Source organism: Phyllostomus hastatus, unplaced genomic scaffold (assembly GCF_019186645.2).
Source record: "Phyllostomus hastatus isolate PE091 unplaced genomic scaffold, TTU_PhHast_1.1 phas_contig_90, whole genome shotgun sequence".
NCBI lineage: Eukaryota > Metazoa > Chordata > Mammalia > Chiroptera > Phyllostomidae > Phyllostomus > Phyllostomus hastatus.
The window spans coordinates 3,852,597-3,865,941 of NW_025333984.1; the positions used below are offsets into that span (position 1 = coordinate 3,852,597).

General features: G+C 36.3%; 1 protein-coding gene and 1 pseudogene across 5 annotated transcripts in view; both read left to right on the forward strand.

Moving 5' to 3' along the window:
- The window catches only part of ENOX2 (ecto-NOX disulfide-thiol exchanger 2), a 350,049-nt gene that overhangs the window by 32,358 nt on the left and 304,346 nt on the right, over positions 1 to 13,345 (forward strand). The gene's annotated exons all lie outside the window — the stretch shown is intronic.
- LOC123827851 lies at positions 1,477 to 1,577 on the forward strand (annotated as a pseudogene).

The following is a 13,345-nucleotide window of genomic DNA, read 5'->3' on the forward strand; positions in this document are numbered from 1 at the left end:
TTAAAGAGATTAATATATTTAATAATTTCCCTTTGTATTTCCTTACCTTTGTACTTCTTGCTTGTGACATCAGGTAGAATACAATGCTGACAATTGCTTCTCTTTCCCCCATTTGAAGCTTAAATTTATGAATGCTGTATAATAAAATGGTGATTTTTATTCTGTCCCAGTGGTAAAAAGGGATTTGCTGATGTGTAAAATGAGACAAAGATAAATAACAAACAGATGTTCTCACAAAATGTTCATTAAATTCCTGCCTGGTGGAAGATGCTAGATTATATGTGTTCAAACTCTAAATGCGTTAGAGAATAAGGATCTGTTATACCTTAATGCTCAATTTAGAAAAGACTATATACCCTTCTCTGTAAAAATCATAGTAATCAGTGATTTACATTCTCTTCCTCATTTCAGAGTGGCTTTCCATGACTGTTTTAAAACTTTTCTTATTGATTTTGACAGGTCCAGTTATCTAAAAATATATCACCTTTTTGAGGAATTATGAAGTGAGTATAAGACTCCTGGATTGTAAGGCCCCAGATAGGAGTTGTCCAATATGTAGAAGTTACAACTTTTGATTAAATCACATAAAGGACTATCTGTCATGAGGGGTTTGATAAGGATTATAGGAGTAGGAGGTTGGGAAGGGGGAGCAGGAACAAAGCTGCCCTCACTTTGTTCCTCCCACTCTTCCATAAAAAGTGGAAATTAACAGTGTTTTACTTACAGCAAGAACTATCTGCTACTGGTAAGCCACTGTTCTACTGTGCTAAGTGCTAGGCAGATGTTCATTTCTGGTAATTTGTATTGTGCAGTTTTTATTCAAAGGTAGGAAGGAATGCCTAGCTTTACTTTTGGAATGGATTAACCAGAGAAGGTAGCTCAAATACCTGATATTTGATCTAAACCTTGAAAGATGCTAGAAGTTTGTTAGAAAACAGAAGGCATTACAGTAAGTGTGAATACAGATGCAAAGACACAGAATCCTGAAACAATATGCGATTTTAGATGAACTCCAAATGGTTTAACTAAGCTTTGTGCTTCAGTTTCCTCATCTGTAAAGTAGGCTCAATGACAGTACCTATCTTAATGGTTGTGAGGACTAATGAGATAATATATGTAATTTGGAATAGTGCTTGGCATATAGGAAATGATTTATAAGTCTTAGTTCTATAGCTAAGAATAGAAAAGAGCAGAAAAGCTAAATTGAAGTAACATGTGGTGGCTGGCAAATTATAGATTGACGTTGTGCTAAGGAATGTGTACTTTTTTTCTTATAGCCAATTGAGAACTATTATAGAATTTTAATCTAGGGTATCAAATAAGTGACCAGATTTTCATTTTAGATCACTTTCTCTGCCTTCTGAAAAATAAATCTGCATGGGGCCAGGAGGGGAAGTATTTGTGGAAATTTGAGTCAGAGGGATCAGTTATAAGGCTATTGCAATAGTCTGTATAGGAGATGATGGGGTACTCACTTTGGCAGTGCTAAATATACTAAAATTGGAGCGATACAGAGAAAATTAGCATGGCCCCTGGACAATGATGATATGTAAATTCATGAAGCGTTCCATATTTTTTTCAATGCAATCCCTATTAAAATACCAATAACATATTTCACAGATATAGAACAAACATTTCAAAAATTTATACAGAACCATAAATGATCCTGAAGAGCTGTGCCAATTTTGAGAAAGAAGAACAAAGTAGGAGGGATAACCACACCTGATGTCAAACTATATTACAAGACCACTGTAATGAAAACAGTCTGCTACTGGCATAAGAACAGACTCATGGATCAATGGAACAGATTAAAGAGCTTGGAAATAAACTCAAGTCTCTATGGACAATAAATATTTGACGAAGGGGGCAGAAGCATAAAATGAAGTAAAAATAGCCTCTTCAAGAAATGGTATTGGGAGATCTGGACAGCTACATGCAAAAAATGAAACTCCACCAACAAGTTAACACAATACACAAAAATAAACTGAAGATGGATAAAAAACTTAAGTATAAGTTGTGATGCCATAAAATTCCTAGAGGAGAACATAGGCAGGGAAGTCTCAAATATTCTATGCAGTAGTATTTTCACCTATATGTCCCCTAGAGCAAGGGACATAAAGCAAAGAATAAACAAATGGGACTTTATAAAAATAAAAGGCTTCCACACAGCTGAAGAAAACATAAGCAAAATAAAAAGGGAACCAACCATATGGGAAAATATATATGCCAGTGATACCTCAGACAAGGGTTTGATCTCCAAAATATGTAAAGAACTTACATGACTCCACACCAGGAAGACAAACAATCCAATTAAAAAATGGGCAAAGGACATGAACAGCCACTTCTTCAAGGAGGGCATACAGAGGGCCCAGAGGCATATGAAAGGATGCTGTGCATCACTAACCATCAGAGAGATGCAAATTAAAAGCACAATGAGATACCCCTCCACATTGGTCAGAATGGCCATCATAAACAAATCAACAAGTAACAAGTACTAGAGAGGTTGTGGAGAAAAGGGAACCCTAGTACACTGTTGGTGGGAATGCAGACTGGTACACCCACTGTGAAAAACAGTATGGAATTTCCTCAAAAAATTAAAAATGGAATTGTCTTTTGACCCAGCAATTCCACTGCTGGGATTACACTCTAAGAATCCTGAAACGCCAATTCAAAAGAACCTATGCATCCCAATGTTCAACGTGGCCCAATTTACAATATCCAAATGTTGGACGCTACCTAAGTGCCCATCAGTAAATGAGTGGATCAAAAAACTATGGTGCATTTACAGGATGGAATACTTTGCAGCTGAAAGAAAGAAGGAGCTCCCACCCTTCATGACAGCATGGATGGAACTGGAGAGCTTTATATTAAGTAAAATAAGCCAAGTGAAAGATAAATACCATATGATCTCACCTATAAGTAAAACTTAGTCAACAAAACAAAGAAGCAAACAAAATATAAACAGACTTTGAAATAAAGAATAAATTGACAGTATCCAGAGGGGAGGTGGGGGGATAACAGGGGTGGGGATGGGGAAGGGTCATCAAGGGACATGTATAAAGGACACATGGAGAAAGCCAAAGGGGGGGTAGGATTGAAGGTAGGATTGAAGGTGGGGGTGGTGGTGGAGGGATAATGGAGACAACTGTACTTAAACAACAATAAAATTTTTAAAAAAGATGAAAAGAGATGGTGGGGATCTAAATTAGAAAAATGGCAGTGGAAATGGAAAGACAGGTACAAAATGAAGAGATAATTCAGAGTTAACAAGTATCACAGACTGGCAACTAACAAATATGATTTGTTTGTTCCACACACTGTTTGAATATGAATGTCTCTTAGATGGAACATGCATTCTCTAGTTTGACTTAGGCTTCACCACTCCCTATTGATGTTGTCATAGTACTACAAATTAGTGTTACTTGGCTGGCCCTTTACTGGTAAGGGAATTAAGAATGACCACTAGGTTTTAGTTTGTGTGACTAGAAGAACAAAGGTGCTAACAGACTAGATCAAGAATTCAGGAGTATATATGAATTTGCAAAAAAAAACGTGAATTATGTTTTCAGTATATAAAGTTGGAGGTATTTACAGGATATTAATCAGAAATATAGATCTGTTTGTCAGGATACAACTCTGCATTAGAGATATAGGTTTGAGGAAATCATTAGTACATAGGTGATAGCTGAAACCATTAAATAAATGGTAGAGAGTATATTTAGAATGCTGAAAGAAGAGGACTGAGCTCATCAAGAAACCAGTAGAGTGACCAGAGGTAATGCTAAAGTAGGAAAGAGTTTCAGACATAGTGTCAGTCTCAAAGTGTAGAACCAAGTTTAGAACCTCTTTGAGTACTTTCCAGCATGTTGTTCATGGACCACTTGGGCTCCCCACGACTCTCTCAGGGAGTCTGAGAAATCAAAACTATAGTCACAGACTTCTGGTCAAGTGGAGTCATACGTAAACATGGCTCACCTCTTTGCACAACCACAGCAAAAATTACAACTAAACTACAAAACAACTATCATCCAGAATTGTCAGAAAATCAAGCTGTATGAAAGTCTGTCAATGAAGGAATTAAAGAAGTCACATTCATCAAGATGGGTATGAGGGGCGGAGATGCAGAGATGTGTGGAGACGCAGAATGGGCAGGCCCATACCCATGTGTGGTGGATAAAAATTGGGGTGGATACCTTGTGAACAAGGGATTCCAGCCCTACACCAGACCACCCAGCCCAGGATTCCAGTGCCAAGAAGATAAATCCCCATAACTTATGGCTATAAAAATCAGTGGGAGTTGCGATGGCAGAAGAAACTGTGGGATTCTCAAGGGTCTCCTCATAAAAGGCCCAAAATAGACTTAGGACATACGCAGACTCACTCCCTCTGGGCACCAGCACTGGGGCAGCAGCAGGAAGGGCTCCAGTGGCATACAGGGAGAAACTGAAGTGTCTGGCATCAGGGCAAGTGTGAGGGAGTAGCTTCCTCTTGGACAAAACTCCAGGGGCCAGACAGCAGTATTGTCCTTTTTCTTAGCCTTCCTCCACACAAAGCAACAGAGCAGGAACACCATATTGGAGATTCTGTCAACCTGGTTCACAGGAGTTGCACTACCCTGGCAATTACTTAAGTCTCCACCCAATCCAACTTATTGGTGCTCTTTTCTACAATAGGTCATGCTACTAAGACATGGCATCAAAGCAGCACTACCTAATACACAGAAACAAACAGGGAGGCTGCCAAAATGAGGAAACAAATAAGTGTGGCCCAAATGAAAGAACAAAACAAAACTCCAGAAAAAGAACTAAACAAAATGGAGATGAGCAATCTATCAGGTGCAAAGTTCAAAACACTGGTTATTAGGATGCTCAAGAAACTCATTGGGTACTTCAACAACATAAAATTGACCCAGGAAGAAATGAAGGTTATGCTAAGTGAAATAAGAAAAATTTACAGGGAATCAACAGTGGAGTGGAGGAAGCCAGGAATCAAATCAATGATCTTGAACATAAGGAAGAAAAAAAGAAACATTCTATCAGAACAGCAAGAAGAGAAGATAAATTAAAAAAAATGAGGATAGGCTAAGGAGCCTCTGAGACAACTTCAGATGTACCAACATTCAAGTCATAGGGGTGCTAGAAGGGGGAGAGAAAGAGCAAGAAATTGAAAACTTATTTGAAAAAGTAATGAAAGAAAACTTTCCTAATTTGGTGAAGGAAATAGACATACATGTCCAGGAAGCCCAGAGAGTCCCAAACGAGACGGACACAAAGAAGACCACAATGAGACACATCATGATTAAAATGCCAAAGGTTAAAGATAAATAGAAAATCTTAAAAGCAGCAAGAGAAAAGCAGAGAGTTACCTACAAAGGAGTTCCCATAAGAATGTCAGCTTTTTTCTTAAAACACACTTTGCAGGCAAGAAGAGACTGGCAAGAATTATTCCAAGTCATGAAAAGCAAGGAGCCACAACCAAGATTACTCTATCCAGCAAAGCTACCTTCTGGAATGGAAGGGCGGATAAAGTGCTTCCCAGATGAGGTCAAGTTAAAGGAGTTCATCATCAACAAGCCCTTCTTATATGAAATGTTAAAGGAACTTATTTAAGAAAAAGGAGATTAAAACTATGAACATTAAAATGGCAATAAATTCACAATTATCAATAATTAAATCTAAAAATACAGTAAGCAAACAAGGAGAACAGAAACAGAATCATAGATATGGAGATCATTTGGAGGGTTATCAGTTGGGAGGGGGAAGGGGAGGTAGTGGGAAAAGGTGGAGGGGTTAAGAAATACAAATATGTAGGCACAGAATAGACAGGAGGATATTAAGAACAGTATAGGAAATGGAGAAGCCAAATACTTATATGCACAACCCATGGATATGATCTAAGGAGGGGGGATGGATTACTGGAGGGAATGGAGGGGTACTGGGTGGAGGGGGGCAAAGGAGGAAATTTGGGACAACTGCAATAGCATAATCAGTAAAGATAGATTCAAAAAAGGGGAAAAAACAATGTTCACAATATTGTAAGGTATTATTTGGTTTTCCCCGTGTTGACATTTTCACTGATAGTGCAAGAGAATGGTGGGTAAAAGTGCTGGTGCCTTGGCACAAATCAAGGGAATCACACCAAACTGTACTAGTTAGTAATTGTATTCTTTACCACTACACTCACAGTTAAAATAGAAAGCTATTTTCACTTAATAATATCTTTGTAAACCAGTAACTATTATTAATTTTACTAAATCTTTACCCTTGTGTACATATTTTAACAGCTTTATTGATGTATAGTTGATATACAAAGAACTGCACATATTTAATGTACACAATTTGATGAGTACATAATCTATTTTTAGACATGGACATCAGTACTACATTTTTTGAAAAGATTGTATTTACCTATGTTTTAGAGAGAGGGGAAACGGGGGGACAAGAGAGGGAGAGAAGCACCAATATGTAAGAGAAATATTGATTAGTTTGTTCTCTCACACCCCCAACTGGGACCCAACCTGCAACCCAGGCATGTGCCCTAATTGGGAATCGAAGCAGCAACCCTTTGGTTCATAGGCTGGCACTCAATCCACTGAGCCATACCGGCCAGGGCAAGTACATATCTTTTTAAGTAATACACGTATCAAATGGAAAGTATGCATAAAGTACTTCTGTTACATACTGAAGTATGATAGTGTCTTGAGGTAATGTACTTGTGTGGTTGAGTTATAGACTGAACTAATGGCTTATACATAGAATTCCAATTTTATTGAAAAAAACACCCAAGAAACTATGTTTATTCAGACTTGCTTATTTGGCAGCCATTTTGTCAATAATAAAGTTAATCATTTTAAGGAAAATAATTGACAGTATTTGTTTTCAATGATGATATTTGAGATTTAAAATGAAAATTAGAATTTTGGAAACCTGTATCTGTCACCATAAGCTTGTGAGCTGCCTGATACTTATAGCCTTTTCTAATGAGATCAGCAGTGATATTAACTAATGCAATTTTTGAAAACATTGTATGATTAAATGTGTCTCCATTTGGAAGATATGCATAACTCAGTGGAACAGTATTTATTAAATAATCAGTGTTGTAAAATCATGCCTGGATAAAAAATCCATTTAAAGTATAAGACTGACCAGTGTATTTTAACATAACAAAGTCTAAAAAGTTCATTAATGTGGACTCAAAGTCCTCATTCCATTTACCTTAAAGAAACTACCCCTATAAAATTTTGTTGCAGTGTTGAAGAATACCCACAGTTATCTGAAAAAACTTTAAATACTCCTGCATTTTTAGTTACAAGTTTACATGAGGCCAGATTTTCTTCATATACATTAACCAAAAAACATATCACAACTCTGAACTGAATTCAGAGTAAACATAAGAATCCATCTGTCTTCTAGGAAATTCTCTAAAAAGGATTTGCAAATTTGTAAAGTAAAGCCATTATTCTCACTGTTTTTATTTTGTTTTGGAAAATATAGTTATTTTATAAACATTTATATTAACATGTATTAGATTTATTGTTGTCATATTTAAATGAATTAAACACTTTAAATGTCACAGATACAATTTCTAATATAAGATATTGATAGATATAATTGAAAAAATCAAAGAATCATTTGAGATCCTTAATATTTTTAAAAATTTAAAGGAGTTTTAAACTAAAAATTTTGGAACTGCTATTGTGGACTTTTGAAGAAAAGTGGTGCAGAGAACAAATGAGGACATTTGTTGTCTTACTGTTAAGTAGCCCAAACTCCTCCAAGAGAAACTGAGATAATGAAAAACATAACATTAAAACATATGAATAAGTCCCAAAGCAAATGACATGGACAGTAGCACTAAACCATAAATAGAAGAGTGCGAACTAAAGTGAAAGGGATTTGTTGAAATGAGAGACTTAAGCATAGCTATGATTTTGTAGAACTAAAGTGGGGAAGACTCTTTCTAAGCTTGATGACCACCATGAGCAGTCCTAGTGACCAAGATAAGCAAAATATGCTCTAGGAACAGTAAGGCGACCATCCTAACTGGAGTAAATAATTTGCATTGGTGAATAGCAAGAAATTAGTTGAATGAATATACTAAAGCCAGATTATGAAGAGCTTTAAATGTCAGGATGAGGAATTTTGATTTTATGGGCAATGGGAAAGTATTAACATTTGTGATTCCAGATGATGATGAGATTAAAGTGATAATTTTATGAAAGTTAATGTAGAGGTAGTGTAAAGGAGAGATTGAAAATAGAAATACTAGAAATCAATTAGGACTATATTATGGTCATGCATGCATAAAGTGATGAGAACCTAGTCATGGGAATGGAAAGTAAATAGTGGATGTAAGAGACATTGTATGGTAAAATGAACAGGACTTGGTTGATTATAATAAGGGGATTAATTTTAAGACTGGATGACTAAAAGAACAGTGCTATCATTGATGAAATTAAAAGAGCATAAGAAGACCCATTTTAAGTAGTTGATGTTTATTATGTTACTAACTTACTTGTTGAAGATGTGGGATTATCCTAATAGAAATATGTATGCATAGGGAGGCACTGAATAGGAAGCTGTATGAGAAGTATAAACTTGAGAGGCTGCATTAGTGAGATGATCACTGAGCTTAAGATAATGAATAAGTTTTTTGAGGACCAAATTATATAAACCAGGAGCCCAGGAACTAAACCTTATGATCTAAATCTATTAGGTTTTGATAGGAGGAACAATTGAAGAAGACTGAAGAAACAATTGAATACTATTAGGGGAACCAAATGATATCACATGGCAGAAGCCAAGAGAGGACAGTTTCAAGGAGGAGATGGAAATAACCATGTCAGATTCCACAGAGAAGAGAAGATTTGATATATAATGCAAGCTCTGTGAAAGCACGGATCTTTGTATTGTATGTTTTACTCAATGCTTCCTAAGCATCTAGAATTGTACTTGCCACATAGTAGGTGATCAATACATAAATGAAGATTACTTAGATAGTGCTGGTAAAAACCTTTCCCTGGCTAGATGGTTCAGTTGGTTGGAGCATCGTCCCGTACACTAAAAGTTTGTGGGTTTGATTTGCAGTCCGGGCACATACCTAGTTTGCAGGTTCCATCCTGAGTCAGGGTGTATACAGGAGGCAACCAATCAATAGTTCTCTCTAATGTCTCTCTCTCTGTCTCTCTCACTCTCTCCCCCTTCCTTCCTCTCTCTCTCTAAAATCAATAAACAAAAGATATCCTCAGGTGAGGATTTTAAAAAAGTTCCACAAACCTTATAAATATAAGCACACTGAAGGAAAACAATTAATGATCTGCATCTTAAGATACAACCATCTGTAGATATATTGATCCTCTCTAAATGCTTCTCAGACACTGAAACCAGCACAGTGTTGTTGAAATGCACACTAAAAATGGAGGTGGATTGTTTAGTCTTGCTGACTTGCGTGTGAGGCAGCCAGAGGAAGGTAGATGATGCACATGTATTTGCATAACTTTGTAGACCAAAACACAACTTGTAGCATTACTTCTAGTCCTATTAGGATATGCTATTAATCTATATAGTGTATATTCTTTTTCTGGTGGTGTCTGGTACAATAATTTTGCATCAAAATGAATAACTATTTTGGAATTTAAAGTCATTCATAGCCATTAAAAGTTTGATTTCATTTATATTTATTTTGGTATTGGTTCATAAATTTTAGTTGCAAGTTTTTTTTGAAGACCAGTGCATTGGTTAGATTGAAAAGGCTATGTCCATTTTGGTGGTTGAGGTAGTTTGTTTATTTCAGTTTTGGCATAAGTTTCCATAAAGGAGGAATGTAGGTGATTTTGCTGGAGAACACAAGTTATTTGATATTCATGGATTTCCTCATAAAGGAATTATATAGCAGTGACTGTAGAGCTTGGATATTTGTATTAGTTATAAACTTCTGTATACCCAAATTATACCCAAACTTAACATGTTAATCAGGAAACATTATCTCACAGTTTCTGTGGGTCAGGAATCTAGAAATAGTTTAGCTGGATGCCTCTTTCTGGCTCAAGATTTCTCACGAGGCTGCAGTCAAGCTGTTGGATGAGACTGTGGTCTCATTTGAAGGTTTGACTGGATGGGAGAGTCTGCTTTCAAGCTCATTTGTGTGGTTATTGGCTTACCTCAGTCCATACCTACATAGACCTCTCCACAGGACTGCCCATGACATGGCAGATGGGTTACCCCAGAGAGCGATCCAAGAGACTGAGAAAGAATGCTTAAGACAGAAGCCAGAGTCATGTTATAATCTAATCTCAGAAGTGGCATCTCATCACTTCAGCATATTATAATTGTGAGAAGTTAGTATATCCAGACCAAATTCAGGGGGGAGGAGATTGCAGATGGTTTGTGGATACCAGGAGGCAGGGACTATTGGGGACCATCTTAGAAGCTTCCTATCACAGATTTGTTGATACCAGTTGCACCTTCAAAAGACACAATTGAAATTGTAGAGAGAGGGGAGATACAAAGCTAAAGTCAACTTTTTATTGATGAAACTAGGAAATATACTATCCCTTAAAGTATGAAAATTTATATCTTCTATATTTTAGAAGAACTTCAAAAGCTTAAATACATATACCCTGTATATTAAATCCTATAATTATATATATGCATATATGATTTTAAAGACATTGTGTTTACTGAACAGTACAAGAAAAAACTGAGAAGCCAAGTGAGAAAGAAAGTTAACATAAAATAATTACTTGTGATTCCTACAATTATATAACCACCCAGAAAGACACCAGAAAATGTCTGACATTAACAGTAACTCCATTTTAATTTTAGTGCTGTTATTCAATTAGTGTAAGTTAATATGAAATAAGATATAAACTACATTTAAATGTTGCCCCATATATTGTTTTTAGTGTATATTTCAAGGCAGAGATAGAAAAAGTATACTAAACTAGTGAAAAATGATATTCTAAAAACAGATAGTATAGATTTCCTCATAGTTCATATGTCAGAACTATCCATCTTTTCCTCTTAAATTTTCTTTACTTCTATTAAATTTTACTTTAATAACTAAATTATAAAAACACACATTTTTTATGATAAAATGGTAAGTTAGCAGGAAGCAGAACAATACTGCCTTGCAGCAGATCTTTAAATTCAATTTTTACCTAAATTAATTTAATTCATTTAATTTAAGGTCTAAGTTGTCCTATCAGAATCCAGAAATTATAGGTATTAGTTTAGATTCATAAACCACATCCCACTTACTCCAAATAAAAGTATAAGCCTCTCATTGTCTATAGAGTCAAAGGAATAAGGTAAGAGAGAAAAGTGCTTTATTAATCATAACAAAATCAGATGCCTATTTGAAACTGAGGAAGAAGAAAATATGTATAACATTTAAAAGAGTTATGTTTCTGTGCATCCATTTTAAAAGGACTACATTTCTGAAGTAGTCTTTTCATATTTGGAAAGACAACAGGCATATTAACTCTTAGAAAGGAAAACAATAAGCAAAAGAGGAAGAGTTTTGATTATATGGTTTCTACAGTTACTCCTAACTTTAACATTCTATAAGTTCATGTTCTGGTTATATATTTCAGGTAGAAGTCTTGGTTATTTGTGTTAAGGAGAATGAGATAACATGTATAATTAGAATCTGTAGATTGTCCCTAAACCTCATTTTAGCCTTAACTATTGGAGTCAATACCAATTTTGTGTGTATACTTGCATGCATGTGTGTGTGTTCAAGGCATTTGGGCTTGGAGGTTATGGAAGTGGGGCAGTGCTTGTACCTTGCAATAGGATGCTTGGTCTTTCTTGGTCCTACTAGGAAATAATTGCTTTACAGACAAACTACCTTTGTATTTTCTGCAGTCCATGAATCCATTAGAATAAGAGGAAAGTGGTGAGTAGCCCTTCTTAGGCTCCTTGGAAATTCTCTTCAAATAGTCTCTTTTCTCCTTAAATTTTCCATTATCAGGTTTAACTAGGGTGGTTGTTCCATATTTTCTCATCACCCTTAGGTTTTCTTTCATACACATTCATTTATTTATCAAATATTATTGAGGGCCTACTATGTGCCAGGCACAGTTCTAGATGTTAGAAAACATCTGAGTTAGAAAACAAAAACAAAAAAACTATGTCCTATTGCTTAGATTCTAGAAGGAAAAGATAGGCAAATGTCTCCCCCCCACCCCTCTCACACACACACACACACACACACACACACACACACACAGAGTAATACGTGTGTGTATGCATATATATATATATTCAGCGGTGTGAAACAAATAGAGCAGTATTTTGAGAGCTTTGGTGAGATGCAGGTTACAATTTAAATAGATGTTCAGGGTAACCTCTTTGTCAGAGGGGTATTGAAAGGATTATTTGAAAGGGAGTGGCTATCTGACAGAAAGACATTCAGATAGAGGAAACAACCAACACAAAGGCCTTCAGTCAAGAGTGTCTGGGTTGTTCAAGGGACTAGTGTTCAAGGAACTAGTGTGGCTAGAACAGAATGAGCAAGGGGAATGATAGGAGGTTGATTTAGAAGTGTGTAACTAGAGGACAGTATAGATATTATAGGGCCTTGAGACCATTGAAAGGACACTGGGTTTATTCTGAGTAGAATTAGAAAAGTTTGGAGGATTTTGAGCACAAGAGTGACATGATGCGACATTCAAAAGCATCTATCTTGAGAAGAGTTCATAGGGGTATGTGCAAGGAGAACAGATAGGAAGCTGCAGCAATAATTCAAACAAGAGATGATGGCGGCAGGAGGTAGGGTGGAAACTTTGTTAGATGGTGAGAATTGGATAGATTGAGGATATATTATGAGGGTTCAATAAATGGGATGTGCTGATAGACTGGATATGAGGTATGCAAGGGAGAAGCAAGAATGAATTCAGAGTTGGTTGGCCTGAGGAAGGAGGTAACAGAAATGGAAACGACTATAGGCAGAGTAAGCCTGACATGGAGGAGTTCAGATTTGATCATGTTAGTTTGAGATATTTGTTAGATATCTAAGTGGAAATGTGAAGCAGGTAGGTAGGTATATGAATCAGGAGTGGAAAGATCTGGATAAGAACTGTACATTTGTTTTGCACATGCACAGCATTTAAAGCCAAGGAAGTGAAGATAGAGAAGAGATCCAAGGACTGAGCCCTGGGTTAGTCCACTGTTAAAAAATTGGGGAGAAGAGCTCCAAAGAGCACTGAGAAGGAATGGCCAGTGAGAGGCAGGAGAGAGATCAAGAGAGAATGGCATCTTGAAAGTCAAATTAAGTTAATTGACCATTGACCATTGACCATAATATGTTCTATCCTCTCTATTGCTATTGCCCTCCCTAGTTC